General features: G+C 37.4%; 1 long non-coding RNA gene across 1 annotated transcript; it reads left to right on the forward strand.

Annotated features, from left to right (window-relative positions):
- Positions 1 to 7,771: 7,771 nt before the first annotated feature.
- LOC139082889 (uncharacterized) lies at positions 7,772 to 26,229 on the forward strand. Its single transcript, XR_011539232.1, has 5 exons — positions 7,772 to 7,904; positions 11,625 to 11,691; positions 17,691 to 17,725; positions 20,658 to 21,455; positions 25,079 to 26,229. It is a non-coding gene; the product is annotated as an uncharacterized lncRNA (long non-coding RNA).
- Positions 26,230 to 27,681: the final 1,452 nt, after the last annotated feature.

Below are 27,681 nucleotides of genomic sequence, written 5' to 3' on the forward strand. Positions count from 1 at the left end.
ATTATTCAAAAGATCCATTATTCAGCATTCATCTCACTACTAAATGAAAGTCTTTACCTGACATGTGAATGAAATGAGTCTAAATGCTTTCTATGCCACCTAGGGATTCTGAATAGACTTTTAGCTTCATGACAGCAATGGGCTTCATTTCTGTTTTAAATTTGTATGGATTGTTTTTAGAGATGGGTAGCTATGTAATAGTCTACCAATCTGAGCAGCATTTGACTTCCACTGTGTTGTCAGGCTTACCTTGGGCCAGAAAAACTGCAAGCAAGGTCAAGTGAGTGCTGAAAGTGGAAGAAATGCCATATGAGATTGATTTAACCCATATAAAGATTTTAGATGAATACATGCATCACCTACAACACTGACTAACTTCAGATGAGGAGAGTGAAATTCCTAAGAGCTCCTTGTAAACTTTCCCCCTGTCATTTCTCATCAGGAAAAAAAGTGCTAAGTAGTAGCAAGAGGAATTCAGAGACCCTTCAACAGATAACAAGGTCCTTTTTTTTTTTTTTTTTTTTAACACACTCCCATTGCTTTCATAGGACTAATGCATAATGCTGGAGGTAAGAAAAAGTCTCAGCTTTATGTGCCTCTTACAGTCATATCTAAAAACGAGCCATAGTTACTAGTCTACTTGTCAAGCAATCCCCATATCTCCAAATGATACCCCCAGAAGGTATCTACCAAGAAGGTAAGCTGAATTATGCAACACTTCTGAGTGGGCTCTAGAACTCTCCCTGGTTTTACAGAATATAAGCAAATCTGCTGGAAATTGTACATTTAGGGAAAGCAAAATTCATATTCTAAAGAATCAAAAGCAACAAATTCAGACTCTTCACTCTCACTCTGCCCCCAGCTTTGGAAAAGAATTAGCAAGAGTATCTAACAAGACAAGTTTATTTGACTGGGTCTGATTTTGTTTTGATTTTCTAGTAAGAAACATAGCTGAAGACACTGTTGCTCGCTTTGCTAGGCTTGGGGTGTGTCTGTGTGAACGTGGGTACAAGTGCAAGCCCTATGTCACATTCAGCTCCGCATAGCTGATTGACTAAATGACTTCATACTCTTGCATCTAACATTGAGTCAACAAAAATATTAACGAAATCTTTTGGATCCCTAAGTCCATCTGAAAATATCATTCTTAGAGAAAGCGTAAGTTAATAGTTTATGATTCAGGGCTCTCTTTGAAGATAGGAGGAAATATATCTAGGCAGAAAAGCAATACATTTCTCTTGCAGGATTGTTTTTATAATAACCACCATTGTAGCCAAGCCTGGAGAACAAATTGTTCTGCAATTGCTGCACAGAGTGAAGAATCTACATGGAGGAGAAATTTCTGTATAAAATTACTCCAAATACAGAAGGGTTGCTATATCTTCAGGGGAAAATGTATTTTAATGTTGTCATACTAACATTAACTGAATATCTTGAAAATCAGTGATAAATATACACATTTTTAAAGTCAATGTCTACACAGTTTTAAAGAATACAGAAAATCCATGATAAGATAAAGGATATGTCAAAGAAAGGGAAAATCATTAATTCAGTAGATGCCCTAAGTGGAGAAGATTTACTTCTTTCTCATTTCAATTAAAATCAAAATTTAAGATTTTGATTAAGATAATCAAAGTTTAAGATTACTGCATCAGTGGAGGGTTCAATCTTAAAATATATTTCTGAAGGGCCAGAGGTGACACTAAAGGTGTGACCTCAGGCTCAATCCCTGTCTGATTGGGAAGAGGAGCGAATGGTTAAGATCTCCTTGAGAATCAGCCTCATTGTGTACACTTCTTACCGGAACAGAACGCCCACTTTAAACTAGTCAGGCATTAGTTAATGAAACACTTGGTATTTTCTAGAAAGAATGGAATACCTCCTAGCTGCAAGAAAAGAAAGAAAAAAATCCATCCTTTAGAATACATATGAAATATCAGAGGAAAGCCCACATTAATCTTCTCCTCTGACGGGGAATGGGTGTGAGTGCAGCTCACGGGGCCTGCAGCCTCCCATCTCTACTCCATGAGTTGCACCAACTGGACGTCCTCTGCTGAGGACCCCAGTCCACTCTAGCTCCTGGGGTTAGGAACTCTCAGAGCAAAGAGCTAAGTCAACATAAGACTTGAGTAAAGCTAGAAAACTTGAAAATTTATCAAATGAGTCTAATCAAAACAAACAAATTTACGTAAGGATGAAAATAGCAAGTAATTTAATACAGCATTTGGGTACTCTCAGCTCCTGAGTCAATGAGATAAAGATTGGCACAAATGTTATTTTCAAAGTTGATGCTGCGTATGTTAGAAAATAAGTTCCACGGTAAAAAATGTGATTCTCTGTCATGAGAATGATGGGTTTCAGGGCAGCAGCCCCAGAATACGCCCCTTCGGCACACAGATTATTTTGAGCTGAAGACATTCAAGGCCCAAAAGACTCAGAAAGAGCTTTTTACCTCACTTTAAACTGCCTAAAATAATTTAGATAGACAGCCTGGTCCAGGAAGAGACCTACCACCAGATATAACTACAAAGAGTATGGGCTAGGTATGGTAATCTGGGGGGAGCTCAGCAGAGCCTGTCTGTTCAAATTCCTTTCTGTGTCCCATTGTCTCTTCATGGCATGACAAACATTGTTTACCAAACATTTGCTCTTCTCATCTTTCTATGAATTGTCTTCCTTCCCTTTGAAGCCCCAGACCTCTACTCCTTTCTCCTTGCCTCAGGATAGCATATAAGCCATATAAGCCTCAACTGCCTGACCGTTTTTGAAACTTTCATGTCTATGTGAGACTCCCACATGTACAAAATTAAATTTGTTTTTCTCCTGTTAATCTGTTTTACATCAATTTAATTAATAGACCAGCCAAAAGAACCTGGAAGGGTAGAGGAAAATTTTTCCTCCCCTACAAGAGCCTCTTTCATTTTACAGAAGAAAACAGATCAGACTTCTCTCCCAGGGAGGGCATGTCCCCACAGCCTGGCTAGACTGTTTTATGTCTTGCTGCCCCCATTCCAATGCAGGTGGAAATAGACTTTAAAATAAAAGAAGCAGACAAAGAACTTGCCAAGCTTCCACCCACGATATATGCAGGTTTGCAGAAAATAAAAGGTGTGTTTAGGGGGGAAAATTGAGACTGTTTAAGTTAAGAGTGCTGAGGGAATGAGTAACCCCTGGCTTGGTGTCTGGCTCTACACAATTATTTTTTCATCTGTAGTGTAAAAATCCATATTTGTCTCTGCTACTGCCAGGAAAAAATATCCTAGTGAAGCTTATGAATAATATTTAAAAGTGAAAGAAGCAACAACTATTTAATTATCTTGTTTCTTCTTATAGTTATAAAGGCCAATGTTACTTAAAATGCCAAAAGCTCCTTCCTTGCTTTCCCTCAGAGCCACTGTAAACATCAACTATTGTTTACCAGATGTAACTTATTACTTTGGAAATGTCATTCTATTATATTTAAACGAGGTAATTTGCAATTCCCTGTACCATTCATCGGTGTCTCTTTCTGAGCCCCTTTAAAAAGGAAATTCATGAAATAACACATGTGTTTTTATATGATAAATTCATTTATTTTAACCAATCTATGCTGCACTTTAACTTTTTGATTGTTTACCCTTTAAGTATCTATCAGATAGAGTAACTGCACTGTAGAATATTTTAACTTTCTATACTAATAATGATAAATAGGATTAAGAAAGAAAATGAGACTCCTTTGATAAAGGGCATTCCTTCACAATATGATTGTTTCCTTCCCTTAAAAATAACAGCCATTTCCTGTTTGTCCCTTTTCTTTTCAATTAAATAATTCTTACCGTTTCAAATGGAGAAAGGTTTCTTTCCTTTCTTTCTTTTTTTTTTTTTGCCACTAGCAAACCAGCATTTGAACTTCCTCCTAATTTGATAACACTGGCCTATAACATGCTAGTGTACAGCAAACTAATATCAAAGCCTGCTTCCTATTTTTGGTGGCAATTATTCTGAATTAACATATTCTTATATTTAAGGACAGTTAAAAAATTATCTCAAACAAGCTAAATATTTAATTAAATGATTTTCCAGATTATTTCTCAGCCCCAACCCCACCACTCTGTGTAGCATGAGGGGTATTTACAATCCTTTAAGAATTTCTGCTACTTTTTTTGAAGTTTTTGTGAAATCATAATGTAGGAGTGTGAGTTTCTCGCAGTCATTAATGTGTTACAGCAGATGTACACTAGAGGCGACCCTTATAGTTTAAACTTAGAATTACTGATAGCTATAAAAGCCCTGTTTCAAAACCACCTAACCTTCTTAGCTGGTTAGAAGAGCATGATCCTCTCAGTTATTAGACCTTTGAAGTGAAACACAGACACTCAGCCCTTCTGCCTGTGTTTAAATTCTCTTTGACTATAGACAAAACCACAGGGCAGTGAGGGCTCAGCCCCATCTGTGTGGTGAGCAGCGAATTACTTTACTTGAACTTTGCTCCAATCAGGACATTTTAGGGCTTATAAATCTTGAATCCATCTAAGTTCACCTTAAATTAGCCTTGCAAAAACACACTCCAAACTCCAGTTGCCAGCCTGGTGGCTTTTGGCCAGATGCCACTCAGCAGCTGAAACACTGATTAATTGTCATCTCCTCTTTCTCTTCTTTTGTCTTAGACACAATATTTAAGGGAAAAACAAGAATATGAAAGCTAATACAATGTGAAGAACAACTATAGTTGAATAACGGTGCTGTTAGCAGGTACATTTTATATTTAAAATACACGTGTTGAAAACAGAGGGCTAGGCAGCCTAGCTGTGGATGCAATAATGCTATCTACTGCTCAAGAAATCTGGGGCTGGGCCAGGGGCTTGGCTGAGCCATGCCAAGATACAACAGATTTTTCAATTTTCCAGCAAATAGAAACAAAATACTTGTTTCAGAAGGTGTACTCAACAAACACTTCCCAATGTGTTTTTGATTTGTGGTCAGAATGTTTTTACTGCTGGTGCCCTGCACTTTTGAGACATTTATTTCCTAAAAGAAAGATTCCTTTCTATAAACCTCAACTGTCTGTTTTTCAAAGCAATTTAAAATCAAACACACAAATAAAATTCTTAACATATGGAAACCTTCATACAGGGCCTTACGTATTCAGAGTTAAAATTGTTTTATAAATTGTAATGCTTTGCAGATGAAAACACAGAGAGGATGACTGTTTTTAGCACTAATGCTTTTTGACAGCGTTAAACCTTGTTTTAGTAATTGACATCAAAATGTTTGGTGGTTTTAAATGGACCATTAATAAAAATGGCATGTTCTAAGTTTTTTAGAAATTGCGCTTAATACTGTGAAGTGGGATAAAATTGCAAATGTAATACTGTGTTTTTATTATTTAAAAAAAAATCCTTATAACAAAACAACCCTCTTTCTCCCATTATGTCTCTAGAGGAACTTCTGAAGCTCAAAGAGAGAAAAGACTTCGTCTTCATCCATCCTCCGAATCTCTACAGAAATGGATCTTTTGCTGGTTCCAGTTTGGAAAAAAGACAAAATAACAAAACAAACAAAACAAATTGGCATCTTCTGCCACGAGGACTCTAGAAGGCTGCTGAATCCAATCGGATCCCATGGAACCATGAAAATATAATCAAAGGTCTGCACCATGAACTGGGAAGTATATATCAGAAGATATGAATTTTAGCACCACCTCTGTCACAAATCATGTTGCATCCAGAAAACCACTCAAACTTCTCTGAGCCTCAACAAATTTATCTGCAAACTGAGAATGGTAATACTTACTCTGCCAAAGTAGAAAGACTACTGGGACAAGCTCATAAAATACTGTATGTGGAAAATCTTTGTAATGAAAGGCTAAATTATTCAGTTTCATTTAATTCAACAAGCATCCACTAAGTATCTATTATTTCTCATCCACAATGTATGGGAAAGAAGAAGTGGATATGAACATTATGGATATTATCCTTGTGAAAATTTTAAAGAATGAACTGAATGAAAGTAGACAATGGGATGAAGTTGTGGCTAAAGAGCCATTTGGTTCAGAGAGAAGAATTTGAGAATGGAAATGAGGGTAGAAATTATCACAGTGTGTTTCTGGAACTTCAAACGAGCCAGCATTGCAAAATGAGGATGAGCTGTTAAACAGGAACAAATATGTCTGGGCTTATACTATGTAAAGGAACACTGTAAAAGGTTATTATTCATTTGTTCATTCAACTAATATTTATTGAGGGCCTGACATGAGACAAGAACTGCATTATTCAGTCAGTAAACAGAGGTGAAATAGAGAGACCTATAGGACAGGCCCTAACTTCATTGTACTCATAGTCTAGAGTTAGAGACCTTGGACCTGACTAAGCAGGACACTGGCAAGTTGCAATTCACATTTCATAGAGACCACACCGCCAACAGTGTAGGGGGTGGGTTCTAGGGGATGAGAAGTGGAGATTTATGTTAGTTCGTAGGCCTTTCTTTCCACTGCCTCTGGATCCCCCGCTGACCCCTTCCTGCTTGGTTCCTAAGCCTTTGAATATGTTAATAAGAATAATGAGGAGACAAATCTGCCATAGTGGATGTGATGAAGACAACAAAGAGGATTTACCAGCGAAATGAGCAGAACGATTAGGTAGTTCTATAGGAGGCAGGGAGAAGCGGAGGAGCTCAGAACCGCCAGGTTATATTTTGAGAAGTTTAAGCTAGAAATGGAGATACTGGGAAGGAAGAAATTTGAGGACGAGTAGCTGTCACCTATGGAAAGAATATTGAAGTATAAGAGATGAAAAAGAAATATTTAAATATTACAAAGAAGTGCAAAAAGTGGCCCTCATTATTTTTGAAATTTCACCAGAAAAACAAAGGAACGTGGTAGAGACAACGTTGAGGTTGGAACTGCAGTTTGGGGGAGAATGGACAGCTCAGGAATTACTGCTTCAGGCTGAGACCCAGACAAAGGTGTTCACTAAAATGAAAAAGAAGTATAAAAAATGTCCTTGGGAATTTACATCAGTCAATAAATACTGAGGTACTTTAGAGATACAAACAGAGATCCAACTCTCAAGGAGCCTGTGTATTAATAGGACTGGGAGACGTAACATGTTTATAAAAATACAAAATCCTTTCAAGTACTATTAAGTAACCAAAACAGAAAAATATGGAGTCTTCTCTAGCTAAAGTAGTTGGAGAAGACTTCTCTAAAGATATGCTTTCTGAATTAAGTGTTGAACGAACCAGGAGGAGACAACAGCAAAATATCCCACATAGACGAGCAAGAGGACACAAGGCTGAGAGAGGAAAATGTTGGGATACTGAATACTCAGGAACACAAAGAAGGTGCCAATAAAAATATCTGGGATGCAAGAATTTAGTTAGGAAAACTTTGTTGCTCATGCAGTTTGCAAACCGGGGAGATGCAGCCTCCGAAACATAGAAAGTACGCTCGGGGCAGAATGTGGGAGGGCAGGCTTATGAAGGCAAAAACCGTAGACCACAGGGATTGTTTTGAAAGCCCTCTGATTCGTTGGTTCCCCTACAGATACTGACGTTCTAAAATCAGCTGTATCAGGCTTCTGGCCAGGCGTCAGGAAGGAACACTCAGGTTCAGGTACAAGTTGTGGTTTTTCTGAGAACAGAGTACGTGACTGCACCTCAGTCCTGGCATGGCCACTTGACTCTGTTTTTGTTTTAGGTCCTGGTTAGCCACACAGAATCCAGTTTGTCTTTCTCTTTTAGTGGCCCTCTACCTTTTGTTATAATTCTACAAAGGCTTGTGTGGCCAGAATGTATTGAATAAGAGAGATAATAGAAGGAAATGAGGTCAAAGATACAGGCAACAGCCAGACAGCACAATCTCAAAGGCCACAGAAAAGAGTCTGGATTTACTTCTGGCTATAAGGTGAATCACTGGAAGCTTTTAGGTGAGAAATGACATCTATTTTATGTTTTAGAAACATAGCTCTTGCTGCTATGTGGATAAGCTTGTGGTGGTAGTGGTTGGGGTGGAGGGTAGGGGTTGTGAAGACAGAATAAACTGTTAGGAGGCCATCTGGGCAGTACAAGCTGCTGGTGGCTTGGGGGAGGAACATATGTTTGATGGGAGTGGGAAGGTATGAGATAGGAAATCAAGAGTTCTGTGTTGGCCATGATAAACTTATATGCCTGTTAGACATGTAAATGAGGAGATGAGAACTAAAGCGAAAGGTCTGTGAGAGAGATATAAACTTGAACATCATCAGCACAGAGATGTTATTTGAAGCCAAGACTGTAGACAGAGAAAAGAGAAGGTAAAGAGCAGAGCCTTGAGCAACTCTAACATTTAGAAGTCTGGTGTAGAAAGAGAAACAAGGGAAGGAAATCGATAATGTATTAAGTGTAAAATAGATAGATAATGTATTAAGTGTAAAAGAGTGGTCAAATAGTTAATAAACTGGTGAGAGGTCAATAAAAATAAAAACAAAAAAATTATCATTAGTTTGGCAAGATGAAGAAAATTGGTGACCTTAATAAAACTCATTCAATATTGTGATGAGGGTGACTGAAGAGTTCTGAGTGAATGGTAGAAGTAGTGACATTGAATATAGGCTCCTCGCCTGCCATTCTCTCAATAAAAGGTGTTTTACTCCATTCTAAGGGGAAATTCTTCCAGTCATGTGCCCTAGATGCCATCTCCTCTTATCTTCCCTTGGACTCTGCTCCTGTAGTATTCCCCTTTCACTCCTGGAACCTCACTCCTCATTGTTGTAACTAAACCTTCCTATCAGCATAATACGGCTTAATTTTCACCAATCTGACAATATTTTCCTAAATCCTACCTCCCCATTCCAGCCATTGCCCAAATTTTCTGCTTTCCTTCATACCCAAATTAGAAGCTGAAAATTGCTTTTTAAGCTACAACACATTTATTAAGAAATTAGAGTTATCCTTAGAAGGAGGACAGAAACATGATCCCCTGGAGACTCTGTATCCACCTGGGGGTCAGATAGGTTGCAGAATAACTGTAATAGATTAACTGTTACTATAAACATGGAATCAGGAATTCACAGGGATCGCCATGCCAGAGATCAAAGAAAAAACAATTTACTTCATGATGAGAACATATCGCTGAAATTTTGTGGGAATGGCAGGCATCAGAGGCAGAGGAATACTGACACCTGAAGGGCGCATCCAAAGGACCCAGGACTGGAGATTACTCACGGACACAAGGCCACCAGGATCTCCATTTTGGTGGCAGATTGTCCTGTGGTAATTATAAATCAGGGTAGAGAATGTCTGAAACTCCTGTGTTAAATTCCTAACCATGCACTAATCAACAAGGAAAATGCTTCACCTTTTTTAAAAAATCAGTTTTGAAGGACAACCACAGTGGCCCATACACCAGGGAATCAGAACAGTCTGGAGCATGTCCTTCTGCAAAGATTTGCAGTAAACAATTGAACAGTCTATTTTACTCTTAAAATCGAGCTAGCCCTAGTTTTCTCACTATTGGGAAAGTTCATTAATCAGCAGTAAGGAGGAAAAAAGACAGAGTTGCCCTCAAGAATGGAAATGGAATCCACGCAGTGTTTCAGGTATGCTTCAGCCTCTTGAAATAAGTCCCTGAGCAGGAGAATTTGCAGTAGGTATAGATAGGCAAGTGTCTTGGTCCTTTCAGGTGGCTATAACAAAGTACTACCAACTGAATGGGCTCATAAGCAGTAGAAATTCAGTTCTCTCGTTCTGGAGACTGGAAGTGTAAGATCAGGGTGCCAGCATGGTTGGGTTCTGATGAGAACCATCTTCCAAATTTGCAGACTCTTGACTTCTTGTATCCTCACATGGTGGAAAGAAAGCAAGAAAGCTCTCTGGAGTCCTTTTATAAGGGCACTCATTCCATTCATGAGGGCTCCACATTCTTTACCCAATTACTCCCAAAGGCCCAACCTCCTAAAACCGTCATTGGGGGTTAAGATTTCAACATACGAATTTGAGGATACAAACATTCAGTCCACTGCATCGGATTTTCCATTATCCACCAGGAAAACCCCCCAAAACAAACTACATCAATTTTGGAGAATAAGCCTAGCAATTTCCTTCTAGTGTGGCAGGGTAGGTCACAAGCAGGATGTCAATGACCATGAATCTAACTCTGGCCCTTGCCGACATGAGAAAGCCCATAGAGATGGCCCATATTTACATCAGTTGTGGCAGAGGCACATTGCATGCCTGACTGAACCTTTAGAAAAAAATAACTTAATGAATCAGCCATAATCTTATCCCTCAGAAACCTAATAAATCAAAACACTGGCATGTTAGCTGACTGGTGTACTAAGAAGAATTTGGAAGAATACAACCAGGTAGATGTAGGCAGTACCACCACAGACACCAAAACTAATGCAATTTGACCTAATAGAAGGGAGTAGGCAGGATTTGTGTGGGGAATGAAAGGAAGCTGATGGTTGAGGAATGACATGAGCTTCCAAGTAGCAGGAAGAGGTATGTGGCCCTTCATTAGTTCCCTAGAAGAAAATGTAGGAGCCTTAACAAACTAATACCTTCCTTGCTCTTCACGACTTCCCTATTTCTTCTTTTCTTCTCCAACTTCTAAGGAAGCGTTTGTGTCTTTCTGCACAGCACCATGGCTTTCTGACAGACAACGAGGATAACTCGGGAAAAAGACTGTCTCAGTAAAAGAGCTAGTTAAAGGGTTTATATTGGAAAAAAGGGGAAATCACAATCAGGAGAAAAGGATATACTAGAATTGAGCTTTGCACAGGGATGAAGTGTTTGGGAGAAGCAGCTGTCATCCACACGGAGGGTGGAGCACAGAGGCAGAGATGGGGTGGGGAGGCTTAAGTGCAACTGCAGTTTATTAGCAACGTACTTCCTCCCTCTGGGTATTTTCTAAGAGACAGTTTGGATTAGAGATTAGAATTTCTTTTGCTTCTGGTTTTTCTTTGGACTGCTGTTTCTTCAAATGTGATTTCTTGTGGGGGTTAAGGGTCCAACTTTATTTGGATTATATCCTTGATAATCCAAACAAGATAAAATAAGAGCATAAACTAGGCTGTGGCCTTTGTGATTTTGAGAGTGGGACAGAATGAAGAAATATTTAGAATATATAATCAACTGGATAATTGCCTTGGACATTAAAGGGAGAAGAGGAAGAAATAGTCTAGGATGTTTACCACCTTAGGTGATTAGTTCAGTGAGAATGCCAACAACTATGGGAGCTAGAGAAAAAAACAATAACCTATGCTGAAGATAACCAATGGGCAATGGGATATCAATGTTTGAAGCTCATGGCAGAGTTAGAGCCAGAGATAAACTCGTGGGAAGACATGAGACTCTCTAAGGCAGATAAATCAGTCAGGATCCCAATAGGAATTCAAAGGCATCCTGAGATTAACTGGCCAATTGTTCATTGAAAATCTAAAATGTTTGCCACAAATGATGTTCTTCAGATAATGTAGCAGTGCCAACATGCAGGGAAAGAATCAATTAATATCATGAATTGTAGCTGCTACACTCTTCACTTCTGTAGCAGGTCACAAGTTCTAAGCAACTCTACTATGATTCTGTATTCTCGCTGCCCTCTGCCAGCCCCTTCAGCTAGACAGGGTTTGGATCTGGTGGAATAAGTCATATCTTTATTCTTATAGATTCTGAGCCATTGGCGCCACGTCTTCCTCGGCTTAGCACAATTTTTTAATGCTCTCAGGCGAAAATGTAAGTATCAACTGGTACCCCAGTGATTCTCCTGAGTTCTGAACATGGTCCCTTTTCCTCTATTCTGTGACAATACACTAATTTCCTCCTGATTGTGATAAATCACCCAGGGCAGTAGAGTGAGCTTCACGTTCTTTACCTGATGGTTCAGCAGCACGAGAAGCCCAAAATGTTCAGGGAGTAGTCTCAGCTTTCAATTTATTGAAAACATGTTGATGCTTCCTTGTGAAGCATAGCTTTCTTAGGCACTATGACTTTCAAATTCATTGAACCATACTCTTAGGGGCAGAAAGGAAAAATTCTTCTAGTGTATAATTAAGAGTAATTGCAAGAGGAGCCACTCCTACTTCTATGCCTTAACTCTCAGATTACACACCCCATGTATGGAGCCCATAATGGCGTTGGCTGCTGGTTTAAGGCATACATCTCATCACTTAGAAATATCATTCTCCTCTCACAACGCGTTTTCTCTTTATTTGCACTACAACTGAGGCTTTAGCAGGCCATTTCACTGTTCTGTCAAGCCAGCTGCTTCTGGATGAGGTATGTGGTAAAGATTAGTGAATTCTGCAGTTGTGGGCTCACTGTCGTGAAATGTGATCCTAGTCAGACAAGATACATATGGAAAAAAAATGACAGTCGATAAGTCACTCTACAAATTCATGAACAATGCTGCTTGTGGAAGCATTGCAGGCCGTGAAGGCAAATTCCCACCAAGAATAAGTTGGACACTCAGCAGTGGCAGTAGCCAAATGAGCCTTGCCAGAAAACCCACGTGGAACCTCTATTCCTGGTGCTATAGTCATTTTAAACACAATACATTGAGTAAGCATGAAGCATCTAAAGAAAGGTGACTGTTATCCACTAGGTAGGTCATCTTATCTAACTAATTATTGGGAGCCTCTTCCACAATGGACTACCTCTGCTGAGCATTACATGAAATACAAATATTGCCACACTGTACCTTTCCACATACCCATCCCCCGCATCTTTTTTCAATTTTTCATTTAAAATTTTTTTCTTTCAAAGTCCCTGATAGCCAAGTAACTTATTAGCCACTACCAACACTGCCAGTGTCGACCTGTTCCTCAAGCCATCTCTCCTTCCACGTGGAGTGGACAACTAGATGGACAGAACTAGGATGTCTTCACCCTGAGTGTGAATGTAGTACAATATCCACCCATTTCCTTCCATCTTTCTTGCTCTGGAAAATGGTGTCCCTGTGCATCAGAATTAGCAGGATGCCCATTATCCAGTCTCCTGAGACTAATATTACAAATAATATATTAAAACATTAGACATCTCTAAGCCAGTCATGGAATTATGTTTTTCTTGCCAGGATAAGTAATGAAATTTTAGCTGAGACTTCAAAGAATTATGCTTAGGAACTTCTTGGAAGTGAGTCCTTCTCCTACAAAGTTCTGTGTAGAAGGAACAGATCTTTTCTACCTCTGAATATTGTTGTGTGCATGTGACATCTGAATTTAAAGCAAACACTTTGGGAAAAAGAGGGACATTAGCTTAAGAGTACAAGCTGACAACCTGAGGGTGGCACAGCGGAAAGAATCTGGTTCCTTGATAACGCTGTTGAGCCAACGAGTTAACCGAGTTAACCGTCCTTGGAACTGCTTTGCCTCTGGACTCGTTTGCAAGATAACTGATTCAAAAATTTGGAAATGACTGAATGAAAGAGGTAGGGCAAGGGCAGCGAGGATCTCACCTTTCCAATCTAGAAGTTTGGGAAACTTGAAGAGGCAGAGAAGGGAAAGATAATTAGGCATAAAATTAATAAAATTGGAGCCACTCGTTGAGTGCTTTCCAAAAGATAAAGGAGTCAAGGGGCACAAATGTAGGACTATGGGTAGCTCCTTCCACCCAAGTCTGTTGTTTAAAGTTCTCATGAAGAGGCCATTAAAACTGAGAACGGTGGAGTTGGGCAGAAAGGCTGAGAATTCTCTAAATGTAAAAACAACTCTAGGCTTTTTGCTATCACTACATCGGCATCATCAGGGAGTTTATTAGAATCACAGAATCTCAAGCTCCACCCGGTTCTACTTAACCAGAATCTGTATTTTAACAAGATTCTCAAGTGATTCATAAGCACATGAAAATTTGAGAAACATTTTGCAAGACAAAATTTTGGGATGTACTTATTAGCACATGAAATTGACCAGAAGAAAACAGACTGAAAGCTTATTAAGTTCTTAAGGGAAATGTATTCCCATTGGGTTTTCTATTACTTGCTGCTTAAGGCAAACTCATTGATACAGAAGGGATAGTTTTTGAATGGTAGAGGCTTAAACATATTTATAACCTCTTTTTTTAGTATAATAAATATATTTGGATTATAAAGTACGGAAACTATAAGGAGCATTAGCATTTGAATTCTGACCATCGTAATTCTGTAAGATGAGGAAACAAGTGTAGAGGCTTTGAAACATACAATGTTTAAATAACTGTTTAAGACAATAAAGTAAATATCACATGAAAGCGGACATGATTAAAGAACAAATGAAAGCAATTCAGTGTTATAGCCAGGCACTATCTATGCACTAGGGATAAAATTATGAATGGCATAAACCTCGCCTTAAGGAAACACACAGTCTAAATCAAGCGTAAGCCAGGTCTCAGATCGAAATGAGTAGGACCAAACAAAGGATATGCTTTTGACAGTTTTTGGCATGTACATCTCCAAACAATAAGTAGAAGCCTCAGCACCACAAATTTCCTTTAAGGTGCCAGGCCTTCTCTATTTTCCATGCATGTGGTTCAAATTAAGCTACACCATTGCTCCAGGGTAGAAGCATGAGATATAGGTCTGACCAATCAGAACATGTACAATATATTATAGTATTATTTCCAGCTATCATCTCCACCCTACTCCCAACTCCCACAAGAAGAGTATACATGCCATAGTACTTGAGGGGTTGTCCTGCTCGTGGAATATAGTGGAGTGGAAGAAATCACTATCCAGAGTTGTAAGTCTGAGAAACTAGAAAAATGGTTCCATCTGTAGTGATAGAAATGTCAGTAAGTGACGAGCATTTGGGAAGGAAGACGAAGAATTCAATTTTAGATAATGAGATTTAATTTAAAATAATACTTATTATTTCTTTTTTATTAGAAAAGTAATGTCTGGTTTTATAGATAATTTTGAATATAGGGAAAGAAGGAAGGAAGACATTTAAAATAACCCTGTTAACATTTTGATTCACTTCCTTCCAAGCTTTTTTCCCCTCTCACACATAAATATATAAAACCAAAGTGGGATTAGATTTTATACACATTCTTGGATCCTGCTGTTTTCATTTAAGATTATGAGTATTCTGATGTAAAAAATAAAATAAAAAAATTAAAAACTTGACTATAGGACTTATAATGTCTACATATACATATATTTTTTTAAAATTTATGTGACTTCACTTACTGACAGATTTCTAACTATTTTTATAATTACAAATGTAACTCTAATAAGAATACTTACATTGAAACCTGGATAGACCTCTAATAATTTCTTAGGATGAAATTCTAGAAATGGAATTATCAAGCCACAGAATATGAACTACTTTAAGGCAATGTAGAGATGCACAGTGATTTCCCAAGAAGCTTCTTCATGTAAAATGTCAACAAGAACATAGACGGTAATTCCTTATTCTCTCACACTAAATATTTTCACGAAAATGACATATATACACAGACACACGTGTGTGCATCAAATTGTTAAAAGAAACTGGGACACTCCATTAAATAGTCTCTAACATCAGAGCATAAGGGTAAGCTTTCTGTCAGGAGGCACAAGCAGAAAATCAGCCTGAGGCGTTTTCTTCCTGGACCAGGCGGTACTTGTAAGCAGCCGGCCAGCATGGTGAGGTTTTGTAATGAGTAAGAAAACAGAAAAAAATTACTCAATATATGTAGAGAAAATGTAGCCAGAAAAGGGGACATTGCTTTGAATACTTAAAGTAACCTTTCTCTCAGAAAAAAATTTACTCTTAAACCTAGGAGATAAAATATTCTTACGCAATTCTCAAGAGGCTATTACATCTACTAAACTATAGCATGCAGTTTGTGAAAAAGAAAGAACCTGAGTTTCGTGTAGACAGAGATTTTAAAACACACAACGACGATTTGCTCAATTAAAAACTATACTGGAAGGACTGAGCCTCAACATGTCGGACAGAGCACAAAGTCAAATTAATGAGATTAAACCCCAAGATAGCAATTTCAGATGGACAAGGAAACAAAAATCAAGACAATAAATCGTAGGAGCCCCTCACCAATCACTTGCCGCGCGGTTTCCGCTCCACAGTCCCATGGACGCCGAGCCCGCGGCGGGAGATGCCGGGCACCTACGGGCCGGGCCCGGGCTCCCATCACGGCGGCTCTCTGGGCTTCCTGTTTGCGGCCCTGGGCTGCCCTGCTTATCCTTGCGGCCGCGGTCTATGAAGGCCGAGTGGGCAAGTTTGGAGACAGCAGTATGTTGGGAAGTTCAAGTTTGCCTCCTTGGAATTTTCCCTTGGATCCAAAAGTTCACTGTGGCTACAAAGAAGAATGAGATTGGAGCATTAAGTACTCGGACTGGGAGATCTTGTGGTGCATGTTGACAAGGGCACGGCAGAAGGGACTGTGCACACAATGCTACATGACCCAGAGGATGCAATCACCGCGTCCAGTGGAGGCTGAATCATGCGTTCCTGGGAGACTAACATCAGCATCAGGGGCCTGAACTGGGAGATTGCCCTGGACAGTGCCAGTTTCCAGGCTCTTGGACTACAGGCCTGAAGGAGTCAGTGAGGTGCATTGCGGTTCTGAAAAAGACCACTCTTGCCCTCCATCACCCCTCCTGCGGGCACCTGGAGTTAAAAAAAAGAAAAGGGGGGAAAAAGGAAAGAAAATAAAAGAAGAGGGAGACAGAGAAGAGAAAAAGTATTAGGGTCTCAGAGAACAGATCTAGATGATCCAATATTTATATAATAGGAATCTTAGATATGAATAAACCAATAAAACAGCCCCTCCAGATCAAGAGGGCTCACTGGGAACCAGGAAAACCTTTATCAAACTTCACAGTTAAATGCATGGCGTGATCCTGGATTGGATATTGAATTAGAAAAAAAAGTTGTAAAGGGCATTTTTTTTGTAAAATTAGCCTTTGAACTAAATGTTAGGTAATATTATTATATCAATATAAAATTGTCTGCATTTGATAATTTTATTGTGGACATGTGAAAAGTCCTTATTTTTAGAAGACGTGTACTGATATATTTAGGAGTGAAATATCATGATATCTAACTTCCAAATGATTCAGAAAAAATAAACAATAGAGACAGCACACAAATGTGGCAGCATGTCAACTGACGAATTTAGCTGAAAGACATAAGGTTGTTTTCTGTAGTATTCTTGCAACTTTCTGTAGGTTAAAACTTTTTAAGATATTTTTAAAACATAAAAAATAATTCAAAGATAAAACTGGGATACCAAGTGAAATATTTAACTCTAAATGATAAAGAAAAAAGTTCTATAGATATCCAGGAAGAAAACAAGCAAACAAAAGGAAACTCATAAAGATTAGCATCTTCAGTATACAAGCAAGAAAAAAATGGAGCAAGATCGAAGAATGTCATGTTAAGTAAACATACAGAAACTTGGAAAATGTATCCTTCTGCAGGTGGAGGTAGGAATGTTTCCAGCCAAGTAAGAAATAAATGCATACAAAACAAGTCAAGTTTAAGAGAGTCAAATTATGGGGGAAAATACTTTTAAAAGAAAAGATAACTTTATATAAAACACGGTAAGAATCTATTGGTCTAGTCTGATTTTCTAATTCAGCTTGGTTCGGTATAATTAATATTTCTTGAAAACTACCTTTCCTTCCATATTTTAATTTTTGCTTAGAATCCATATCTGGTGCTATATCCCTCAAAGCATTCCCATTTTTTGTATTTTGGTTTTGTCTCTTTCTTTAATCTGTGAGAGATTCCTTAATTCTTGTTTTTTTTCAGATACTCCTATCTCCAGGATATGCTGAATAAAACTGGTAATGGGGGCACCATTATATTTTTCTGAACATCAAACATAATTTTACAATGTTGGAACATTAAATATAGTGTTTAAGATAAAGTTTAAGAGCCTTTGCTTTTTCAGTTGTAGGGGGTCCCTCTGTGAAATGAATGTTCAAGTCTATTACTCATTTTTCTACTGAATTGTTTACCTTGTTCTTGTTCATTTCTAGGGGTTATTTAAATATTCTGGATACTAATCATTTCTCAGTGATATGGATTGGAAATATCTTCTCCCTGTGGTAGTTTGTCTTTTTACTCTCTTGCTTGTATAATCTGATGAAAATAATGAGAATTTTAATGTAGTTTATCTTCGTCTTTTAGTTTATGTTTTATACTTTTTATATCTTGCTTAAGCAATGCTTCCATAGCCAAGATCATCAGTTATTTTGCCCTATTGCCATAATTTTCATAGATTTGCCACTTAGATTTAACTGTTTAATCCAGTTGAAATCTATTTGCATATATCAGTGAGGTAATGATCAAATTTTATTCTTTCCAAATAAATAACCAATTGTCACAGAATCATTTATTGAAAACTAATTCTTTCCCCATTGATCTAAAAGGTCATTTTGCAATATTAAAACATTAAAATGCTAACATTTAACATTAAGTGCAGTTTCCTGTAGTTAATCTGGTAAATATTCTTTATCAGAGTTAAGGAAATTTTCTTCTGTTTCTAGGTTACAACAGATCTATCATGAAGTACTTTATTAAATACTTATTTTGGATCTCTTCAGGTTAACATATGGTTTTTCTCCTCTTAACTTTTAATGCGATCAATTGCAAAAATTGGTTTTTTAGGATACGGAAAGCAACCTTGCATTACTTGCCCAGATTCAACTTTGCCTTGCTCTCTCTATCTCTGTCTTTCTTTCTCTTTCCCATTCCTCTCTACTTCCTTCTGTTTGGTTACACATTTTGGATTTAATGCTTGATACTTTGTCTAGCAGTTTTGCATCTATGTTTACATGTGAAATTGGCTTATAATTTCCTTTCTCATCTTCATTGGGCTTTGCTATCAAAGTTAAATAACCTTCATAAAATGAATTAAGAAATATATATATATATTTTTAATATTCCTGGAAGAATTTGTGTAAAATTATTACATAAATTCATTGAATGTTTGGAAGAACTTAGTAAAATCGTTTAGGCTGACATTTTCCTTCTGGGAAAATTTTAAACTAAAAATGTAATCCTGTTAAAGGCTATAAAATTTTTCACATATCCATTTCTATCTGTTCTTTTATCCAGGCTCATCATTTACTTTGATGAGTTATATTTGTATAGAAATTTGTCCATCTAAGTTTTCAAATTTCTTGTCATAAATGTATTTCTATTATTTTTATTATCTTTTTATCACCCTATTTTTTGTATGTATGTCCCTTTTTATATTACTATTAATTTTACTTTTATATTACTATTAATTTTATATTACTATTATTTTACTTTTCCCTTTTTATCGAGGGATTTTCCAGAGCTTTTGAACTTTGAAAATTTTTGTGGGAAAAAAAGCAATATATGGCTTGGTTGATACTTTTTATGTTTCTTTGGTTTCATTAATTTTTCTCCTATCTTTATTTTTTTCCTTCTTTCAGCTTACTTTAGGTTTATACTGCTCTTCCTTCTCTAACTTAAGTGGATAATTTGCTCCTTAATTATCAGCCTTTTTTCTTTTCTAATTTAAGCATTTTAAAGCTATGTTCCTCTAATTACTGCTTACTTGCATTCTATAAGTTTTGATTAGTATTTTCATTATTATTCTTTTTCTAAATATTTTCTAATTTCCATTCTGATAGTGCCTTTGATGTATAATTTATTTAGATATGCAATTTTTAATTTCATAGCATATTGGAGCTATTAAGTTATGTTTTCAGCACATACAAAAGCTAGTTTCTATGCCTGTTTCACATTCTAGTTTTCTGTCTTCCCTCAGTTTTTGGCCTGATATTTCTTTTCTGCCTTGCCAGCTCACTGAAACACCCAAGACAACTCTTCAAAATATTTTTTATCCAGAATTTTAGGTTGTTTTCAGAGGGATGGTCAACCAGATTGTACATTTCTCATTTTGTGGTCAGTAGATACTTTACAATTTTTATGTTATTTTCTGTGTTAGATGTGTATTTTGCGATAAGGTACTGGCACAGTTTGCTTAGTACTGTTGCTTTATTTTATAACTATCCCAAGAAAATAAGACATAAAGAAAATAAGAAAAATTTAGAAAATTTTCATTGTCTAATTAATGACAGATATTTTTAGGATATTGTATTTGATTGGTGATTCTAACGACTTGTTAGCTTTAAACAAAGATCATCCATTGTAGTAGAAAAATAAATTTCCACAAAAAATAAACCTGTTTAAATATAAAATCTTTACAAGGAATGTAGGTTTTGAGGCTACAGAAAATGGATTTTTAAAAGCAGTTGGTATTGTTTTTAAGAGTGATGGCATGCTTAATATTAAAAACATCCATTTTAAATTAAAAAATATGAATGCAGCAAGAAAAATAAGAAATATTGAAATATTAATTTTTAATTTAAAATAACATTCAGAAAAGTGACAAAATATTTACATTAATGACACTCAAGTGTGAAGAAAATATTTTGAAGAATCAATATTCTGATATTATATAAGCCTATTTTATGATATAATAAATTCCAACTGTACCAGATAGAACATACCTAATGAAACACAATTCAAGAGAGTGTCTAATCTGAAAACGTCATCAGTAGTACCTCACATTTCCAAATTATGGATATCAGGATCTTTAATGTCAGAAGCACTCTTTATGACATAAAATAAAATATCCAAGTAAGATAAAAAAAAATACCAAAAACAAACTGTGCCGTGTTAACTGTAGAACTTTTACTGGAAGAGAGTTTGCACACTTCTTAAATTTTCCTGTCGTAGGCAGAATGATGGTCCCCCAAAGATGTCCAGGATGGACCCTAATCCGTGGAGCCTGTGACTATGTTAGGTTACATGGCAAAGATGAATTAAGATTACAAATGGAATTAAGGTTGTTAATCAACTGACTGTAAAAAAGAGAGATCATCCTGGATTATCTGGATGGAGCCATTGTAATAATTGAGGCCCTGAAAACATGGAAGAGAAAATCAGAAAAGGGGCCAGAGTCAGAGGATGACTTGAAAATGCTAAACGGCTGGCTTTGAAGATGGCGAAAAGGGCCAGGAGCCAAGGAATGCTGGTGGCCTCTGGAATGTGGAAAAGTGAGAGAAATAGAGCTCCCCTATTGCCTCCAGAAGGAATGCAGCCTTGCTGACATCTTGATTTTAGCCATTTCTGACTTCTGACCTCCCTAACTATGTAACAATTAGTTTGCATTGTTTAAGACACTAAAGTTTGTGATACATTTTTACAGCAGCAATAGGAAACTGATATAATTTAACTTCTTCAAATGTATTAAGATATCTTGTATTAAGAAATCTTAAGATATCTGAGAAGGTTATCATTAAAGACTTTAAAATTGGTAAATTTGTGCATACTGGAGGCATCAACTTTCTTCATTCCTAACAAATTTACTTGAAGTTCGATATTATTTTTATACTTGATCCGCAAATTACTACCTAGGCTATGTTTCCATATGAAAATCTACTCAGGAAGATATAAGTTTTCAAGCTAATTCTTATGGGAACATCTTCAACGGGTTGCTGCTGGTTAAACTGGACAGGAGCCTCTGAAAACAAGGTAAGAACAGTTCATCTAAAAAGCTATAATTTGGAGATTTCACTGTGGAAATTGTTGTCACCAATAATTCAAATAACACTTTTTTAATAATTAAAAAACTTCCCTTAATTTGACATTTCTGAGCCAGACACTTTACTATCCTGCCAGGTTAATGCTTTGAGAGGTCAAGAGATTATTTTAGAAAAGAGAGTAAACTGCTCAAAATTGTGTTTTAGGAAAATAAGAAGTAGCAATGTAGGAAACAGTTTGGACTTCCAGCCAAGATGACTCTGTAAGTTCATGCTTTTGGGTAACTCTATGGTTCCAGTCATATACTGATGACATATAAAGTGAAAAAAAAAGAATAGAGACGTAACTTGGCACAAAAATAAGATAATCTTCCCCGTAGATCACACAAACCAAGGCAGAAGCAATTAGCCTGCTGAAGTCAAGGTCCAGAGAAAGCAGAGGTAGCTGGGATTCAGCTCATGTGGAGAAGTGGGATAGAAATGCTTCCTATTTGGTAGGAGAATTCCTTGAAAACAGAGGATAGTGTGGATTCCAAGATGCTGATGATACAGGAACTGAAACTGTGCCTTATTTAAAGCTTCAAACCTAGAGAAATAGGTGAAAATACACACAGCATCACAAGGAAACTGAGAAAAATGGTCTGGGGAGTGGTATGCAAGAGCCCCAGTGGTACCTTGGTGCAGAAGGCATTTCAGGATTTGCTTATAAATTTGGAATCACAGTAAATGAAAAACCGTTAGACAGAGATAATGAGGAAAGAAAGAGAGTGAAAGGAAATGGAGAGGGTGGGAGATGAAGAAGAGGAAAGGGAGAGAGGGAAGGAGAAGAAGAAGTGGTAGTGGAGGGGGAGAAAGGACGAAAAAGGCTAGAGGAGAGAAGAGAGAAAGAGAGAGAGAAAGGGACACAGATGGTACAAAAACATTAGAAAGATAGCCAAAAGCATACAACCAAAGGTCAATTCATCCTAAACGAGATTAAAATAATAGAACAACATGAAAAGCATGTTTTTTTACATTTATTTTTATTGAAGTAATGTTGCTTTATAACGTTTACAACATAATTTAAATTTTAAATTAAAGGATGTTTTTTAGTTACTAAAATTTATAAAGTTCAGGTGTGCATCATTATATTTTGACTTCTGTATAGACTGCATCATGCTCATCACCAGAAGTCTAGTTTCCATCCGTCACTGCGTAAATGGCCCCTATGCCCCTTTTATCCTTCCCTCACCCCCCTTCCCTTCTGGTAACCACTAATCTGCTCTCCGTATCTATGTGTTTGTTTGTTGTTGTTTTATCTTCCATGTATGAGTGAAATCATAGGTATTCGTCTGTCTCCATCTGACTTATTTTGCTTAGTATGATACCCTCAAGGTCCATCCATGTTGTCACAAGTGGCAAGATTTCATCTTTTTTATGGCTGACTAGTATTCCATTATATATATACCACATCTTCTTTATCCATTCATATGTCAATGGGCACTTAGGTTGTTTCCAAGTCTTGGCTACTGTAAACAATGTTGTAACAAACATCAAGTGTATATATTTCAAAAAGCATGTTTAAAAAAATAAGTTTAGGATGCTAAAAATCTCATGAATATCCATGCAAAAATAATTAGCACAAGGCTATGAAAAGAGAAAATTGGAAACAAAGAAGAAAGAATATTGTAAGACGTGGAGAATAGATCAAGAGCCTCCAATAAGTAACTAACAGGTATTCCAGAATTATAAAGTGGTCCTGGGACTGATGGTGCCCCCAGAAGGCTAGCAAAAGCAGGTTCAAATATTTCTGGAGAAGCCTATCTCCATCTCCATTCTCTCTGCACTACCACAGATAAAATTTCAAGGAAAATAAGCTTTTAGTCAAAATCTACAAAACAAACAAGGAAATAAGATACCATGAGCAGGAGGGAGCAGAAACAAAGATGCAACTGAATAAAATTCCAAGTCTTCAGGTATAGGAGTGACTGAGAAACAGAGTATAAGCAAGTTTAATGTGCTTAAATATATAAAAGGTATTGGAAATATGAACAAAGATTAAGAGACAAGAAAATTATCTAGGAAGGAAACAAATTGAACTTCTAGAGAGGAAAAAACATATAATTATTTAAATGAAAAAATTAATGGGCAGGATTAACAGCAATTTAGGCACAGATAGATAAAAAGAAAATTAGTAAATGGAAAATACAGATGAAGAAATTACCCAGAATATGGCACAGAGAGTCAGAAGTAGAAATATTAAAGAATGGTTAAGAGACACAAAAGATAAAGTGAGAAATAGGTATATATTTATAAATATAAATAAATATAATAAATTAAATATTATGTATAAATTGGTATATACATGTAATATACTATATATGCATAATAATATATGTGTAGTATATAAATGTAATATATATGTAATATACCAATTTAGAGATGGAGATAGCCCAACGAATTCCAAGGAGAGTAAACTTAAAAACATAACGTTATAATTCATCATAGTGAAATGGCAGAAACTAATGACACAAAGAAAATCACCTAGAGAGAAAAGATAGATTATCTTCAGAGGAATGGCAAATAAAACTATACAGAACAATTTATATTAAAGTCTTGGGAAAACGTATGTCTCCCAAACACGAATGAAATAAACTGGTTTAGTAATTTTTATACCAGACAAAATAGAATTTGGAGAAAAAGCAGGTATACAATGTCAGCACATAATAATAATAAAAAATCCATTGGGAGTTACAATAATCTCAAAACTATATAGAACTTACAAAGTGGATTTAAGAACAGATTGGAGAGGGGCCGAGCCTCTCTGGTTGGATTCACGTGACCCACTTCAGTGGCCTGGGGTCCATGGTTTCGGATCCCAGGCATGGACCTACACACTGCTCATTGGGCCATGCTGTGGCAGCATTCCACGTACAAACTAGAGGAAGATTGGCACAGATGTTGCCCCAGGGACAATCTTCCTAAGGCAAAAATAGGAAGATTGGCAATGGATGTTAGTTCAGGGACAATCTTCCTCACCAAAAAAAAGAGAATAGATTGGAGAAGGAAAAGTGTTAAGTTTGATGAGGAAGATAAGGAAAGAAGATTGTCAGTTGAATGTGGTATTATGGAATTCAATGATGATCTTCAAGAGAGCAGTGTTAGTGACTGATTAAAGAATGAAGCCAGGGGTCAGCCCTGTTGCCTAGTGGTTAAGTTCAGTGGGCTCTGCTTTAGCCACCTCAGTTCAGTTCCTGGGTGCAGAGCTACATCACTCGTCTATCAGAGGCCATGCTGTGGTGGTGACCCATATACAAAACAGAGGAAGATCAGCACAGATGTTAGCTCAGGGCAAACGTTCCTCAGCAAAAAAAAAAAAACAAAATGAGTGAACTGGATTGCAATAGGAGGAAGAATGAAGGAGAGGTAAGAAAGTGGAAACTTCAGAATTGTGTCTGGGATGTGAGACAGAAAGCTATTACAGAAGCCAGAGGGGTACATGGGGCTAAGAGGTGTATTTTTCTTTAACTTGAACATCTTTTCAACAAATGCTTAGGTTTTGTGATTTTTGCTTAGCAATATGAAACATTATAATGTACTTTTCTTTCTTTGTCCTTTTCTCCTCTGTCCACACAGCTGGAGGAATCAGAAAAAGAAGCTCTTTGGGGTCAAGCCCTTGGGTCATGTGCCAGCTTGTCAGTATGTGTGCAAGAGAAAAAGTCAAGAGGCTGTTGGAGAACCACACCCACATGCATGACCTCCTACTGCCCGACGATGCCATCTAGCAAAGGAGCTCCATCAGTGTCCTGGGAGCCAAGCAACCAGATAAGCAACTTGTCTTTCAAGGGAAGTGATGGTGAAGAAGTAAGTGAGAGGTTGTTATGGGCTAATTGTGCCCCTTCAAAATTCATACATTGAAGTCCTAACCCCCAGAACCTCAGAATGTCACTGTATTTGGAGATAGAGTCTTCAAAGAGGTAAGTTAAAATGAGGTCATTAGTGGGGGCCCTGATCCAACATGACTGGTGTCCTTATAAGAAGATGAGATTAGGACACCAACACAGAGGGAAGACCGTGTGAAGACACAGGGAGACGATGCTCATCTGCAAGGCAAGCAGAGAAACCTCAGAAGAAACCAACCCTGCCGACACCCTATCTGAGATTTCTATCCCTCGGAATTGTAAGAAAATAAATTTCTGTTGTTTAGGCTTCCCACTCTGTGGTCCTTTGCTGTGAAAGCCCTAGCAAACGAACACAGAGGGAAGGGACGAAAGGATGGAATCCTGGACTCAGCCCTACCTCAATGCCCCAAACTTATTGTTTTTATTTTTAAAATTTAAGATGTAATAGGACATTGTAGTCAAGCTCATGGTCAGGCCAGAGATCAGAATCAGAGATTCAGATCAGTAGATCAGAGAGGTTGGTCCTAAAGGTCCCAGATGGAAGTAAGCACAAAGTGACACTCGCCACCATGCTGAACAATTATCCCTTGTTCTATTTCTCATTCTTGAATTGTGTTTAAATAGGTTGTGCCACTCAATGCACCAGGAATGGAGTTTGTAATGCCCAGGTGACAATGTAGCCGAAATAATAAAACCCTAACAATTTTTAAGTTCTCGTGTTGACGAACAATAGCCCCATTCCATTGTTAAGAACCCACATAAAATGCTCGTCCTCAAAGAAATTTCAGTCCACGTAGTGAAAACTCTCCCTTCTTGTTGTCACAGAGAAATATAAAATATTGTGTAAGTAAAAGCAATTAGAAAAATAAAGTCAAAATCCAAAAAGCTGTATCATTGTTTATTTGCTTAGAAATATTAAAGTCTAAAATATAAACTTCCCTTTAACAAAAGCCTTGTGAGATTTCCAATAGTTTCACATACATTTGGGGATAGGATTAAAATTAAAATAAATGAAAATAACTTAGTAAACTGTCCCAGGCTTTGGAATTAAATCTCACGTGTTTGGGGCCAGCCCAGTGACACAGCGGTTAAGTGTGCACGTTCTGCTTCTCTGCGGCCCAGGGTTCGCCAGTTCGGATCCCGGGTGTGGACATGGCACTGCTTGGCACACCATGCTGTGGTAGGCATCCCACAAATAAAGTAGAGGAAGATGGGCACGGATGTTAGCTCAGGGTCAGGCTTCCTCAGCAGAAAGAGGAGGACTGGCAGTAGTTAGCTCAGGGCTAATCTTCCTCAAAATAAAATAAAAAATCTCATGTGTTAGAATCCTGAACATGTGAGCTATTAATGGTGTAATATTTTGTGAAATACTTTAGTTCTCTGGCTTTCGGTGTTTTCATGTGCAAATAAGAATAATGCAAAGCATCCATGATGTTCAAAAGATCAAATAAGATAGTTTGTGAGAAACTATTTTGTTAACCATAAGGCATGCTGTTAGGAATATCATTCTGCTATTATTATTTTATATTTACCTTTGAGTAAGTAAAAAAGCAGCCTTAGGGAATTTTTCTTTCTGAAATAGTTTGATAAAACCTCTCTCGTATAGAATCTAGAGTGTCATCTAGAATCTTATGAATTGGTCACTGTTAACTTTTGTCACATTATATTCTGAACATAGCTTGCTACCAAAATGTCATGAAACCCAATTTTCTCCATTTCCAGTGCCTCAGACTGTCCGTGTATTACTTCTTGCTGTATATTTTTTAAGTAGATAATAGGAAGCAATGGCCATCTTGCCTTGCTGCAGCCAGAATTGTACTGTTACAGATAGATGCTTCTGACACCCATCCCTCACAGGCCAATGCAAGGGAGCCCTGAAGATCAACCTTCCTCTCAAGGTGTGTGTCAAATGAAACACTGCAACAGGCCAATGGAACATAAAATGTCCTTTTGTGTTTTTTGAGGAAGATTGGTCCTGAACTAACATCTGTTGCCAATCTTCCTCTTTTTTCCTTTTTTCTCCCCAAAGCCCCAGTACATAGTTGGATATCCTAGTTGCAAGTCATTCCAATTCTATGTGGGATGCTGCCACAGTATGGCTTGATGAGTGGTGTGTAGGTCTGTGCCCAAGATCTGAACCAGCAAACCCTGAGTCGCCGAAGTGGAATGTGCACTTAGCCACGAAGCCACACGGCCAGCCCCGAAATGTCCATTTTTAAAAAGAACCCAAAAATTTATCTTTGAATCCAAGAATGTGTGACAGTATGTTATAGATTGGAGGGGGGGATTTTAAAGTTGAAGCTCCAAGTACCCCCTCAAATTTGAAGCCTCTTATTC

This window comes from Equus przewalskii, chromosome 4, assembly GCF_037783145.1.
Source record: "Equus przewalskii isolate Varuska chromosome 4, EquPr2, whole genome shotgun sequence".
NCBI classification, from domain to species: domain Eukaryota; kingdom Metazoa; phylum Chordata; class Mammalia; order Perissodactyla; family Equidae; genus Equus; species Equus przewalskii.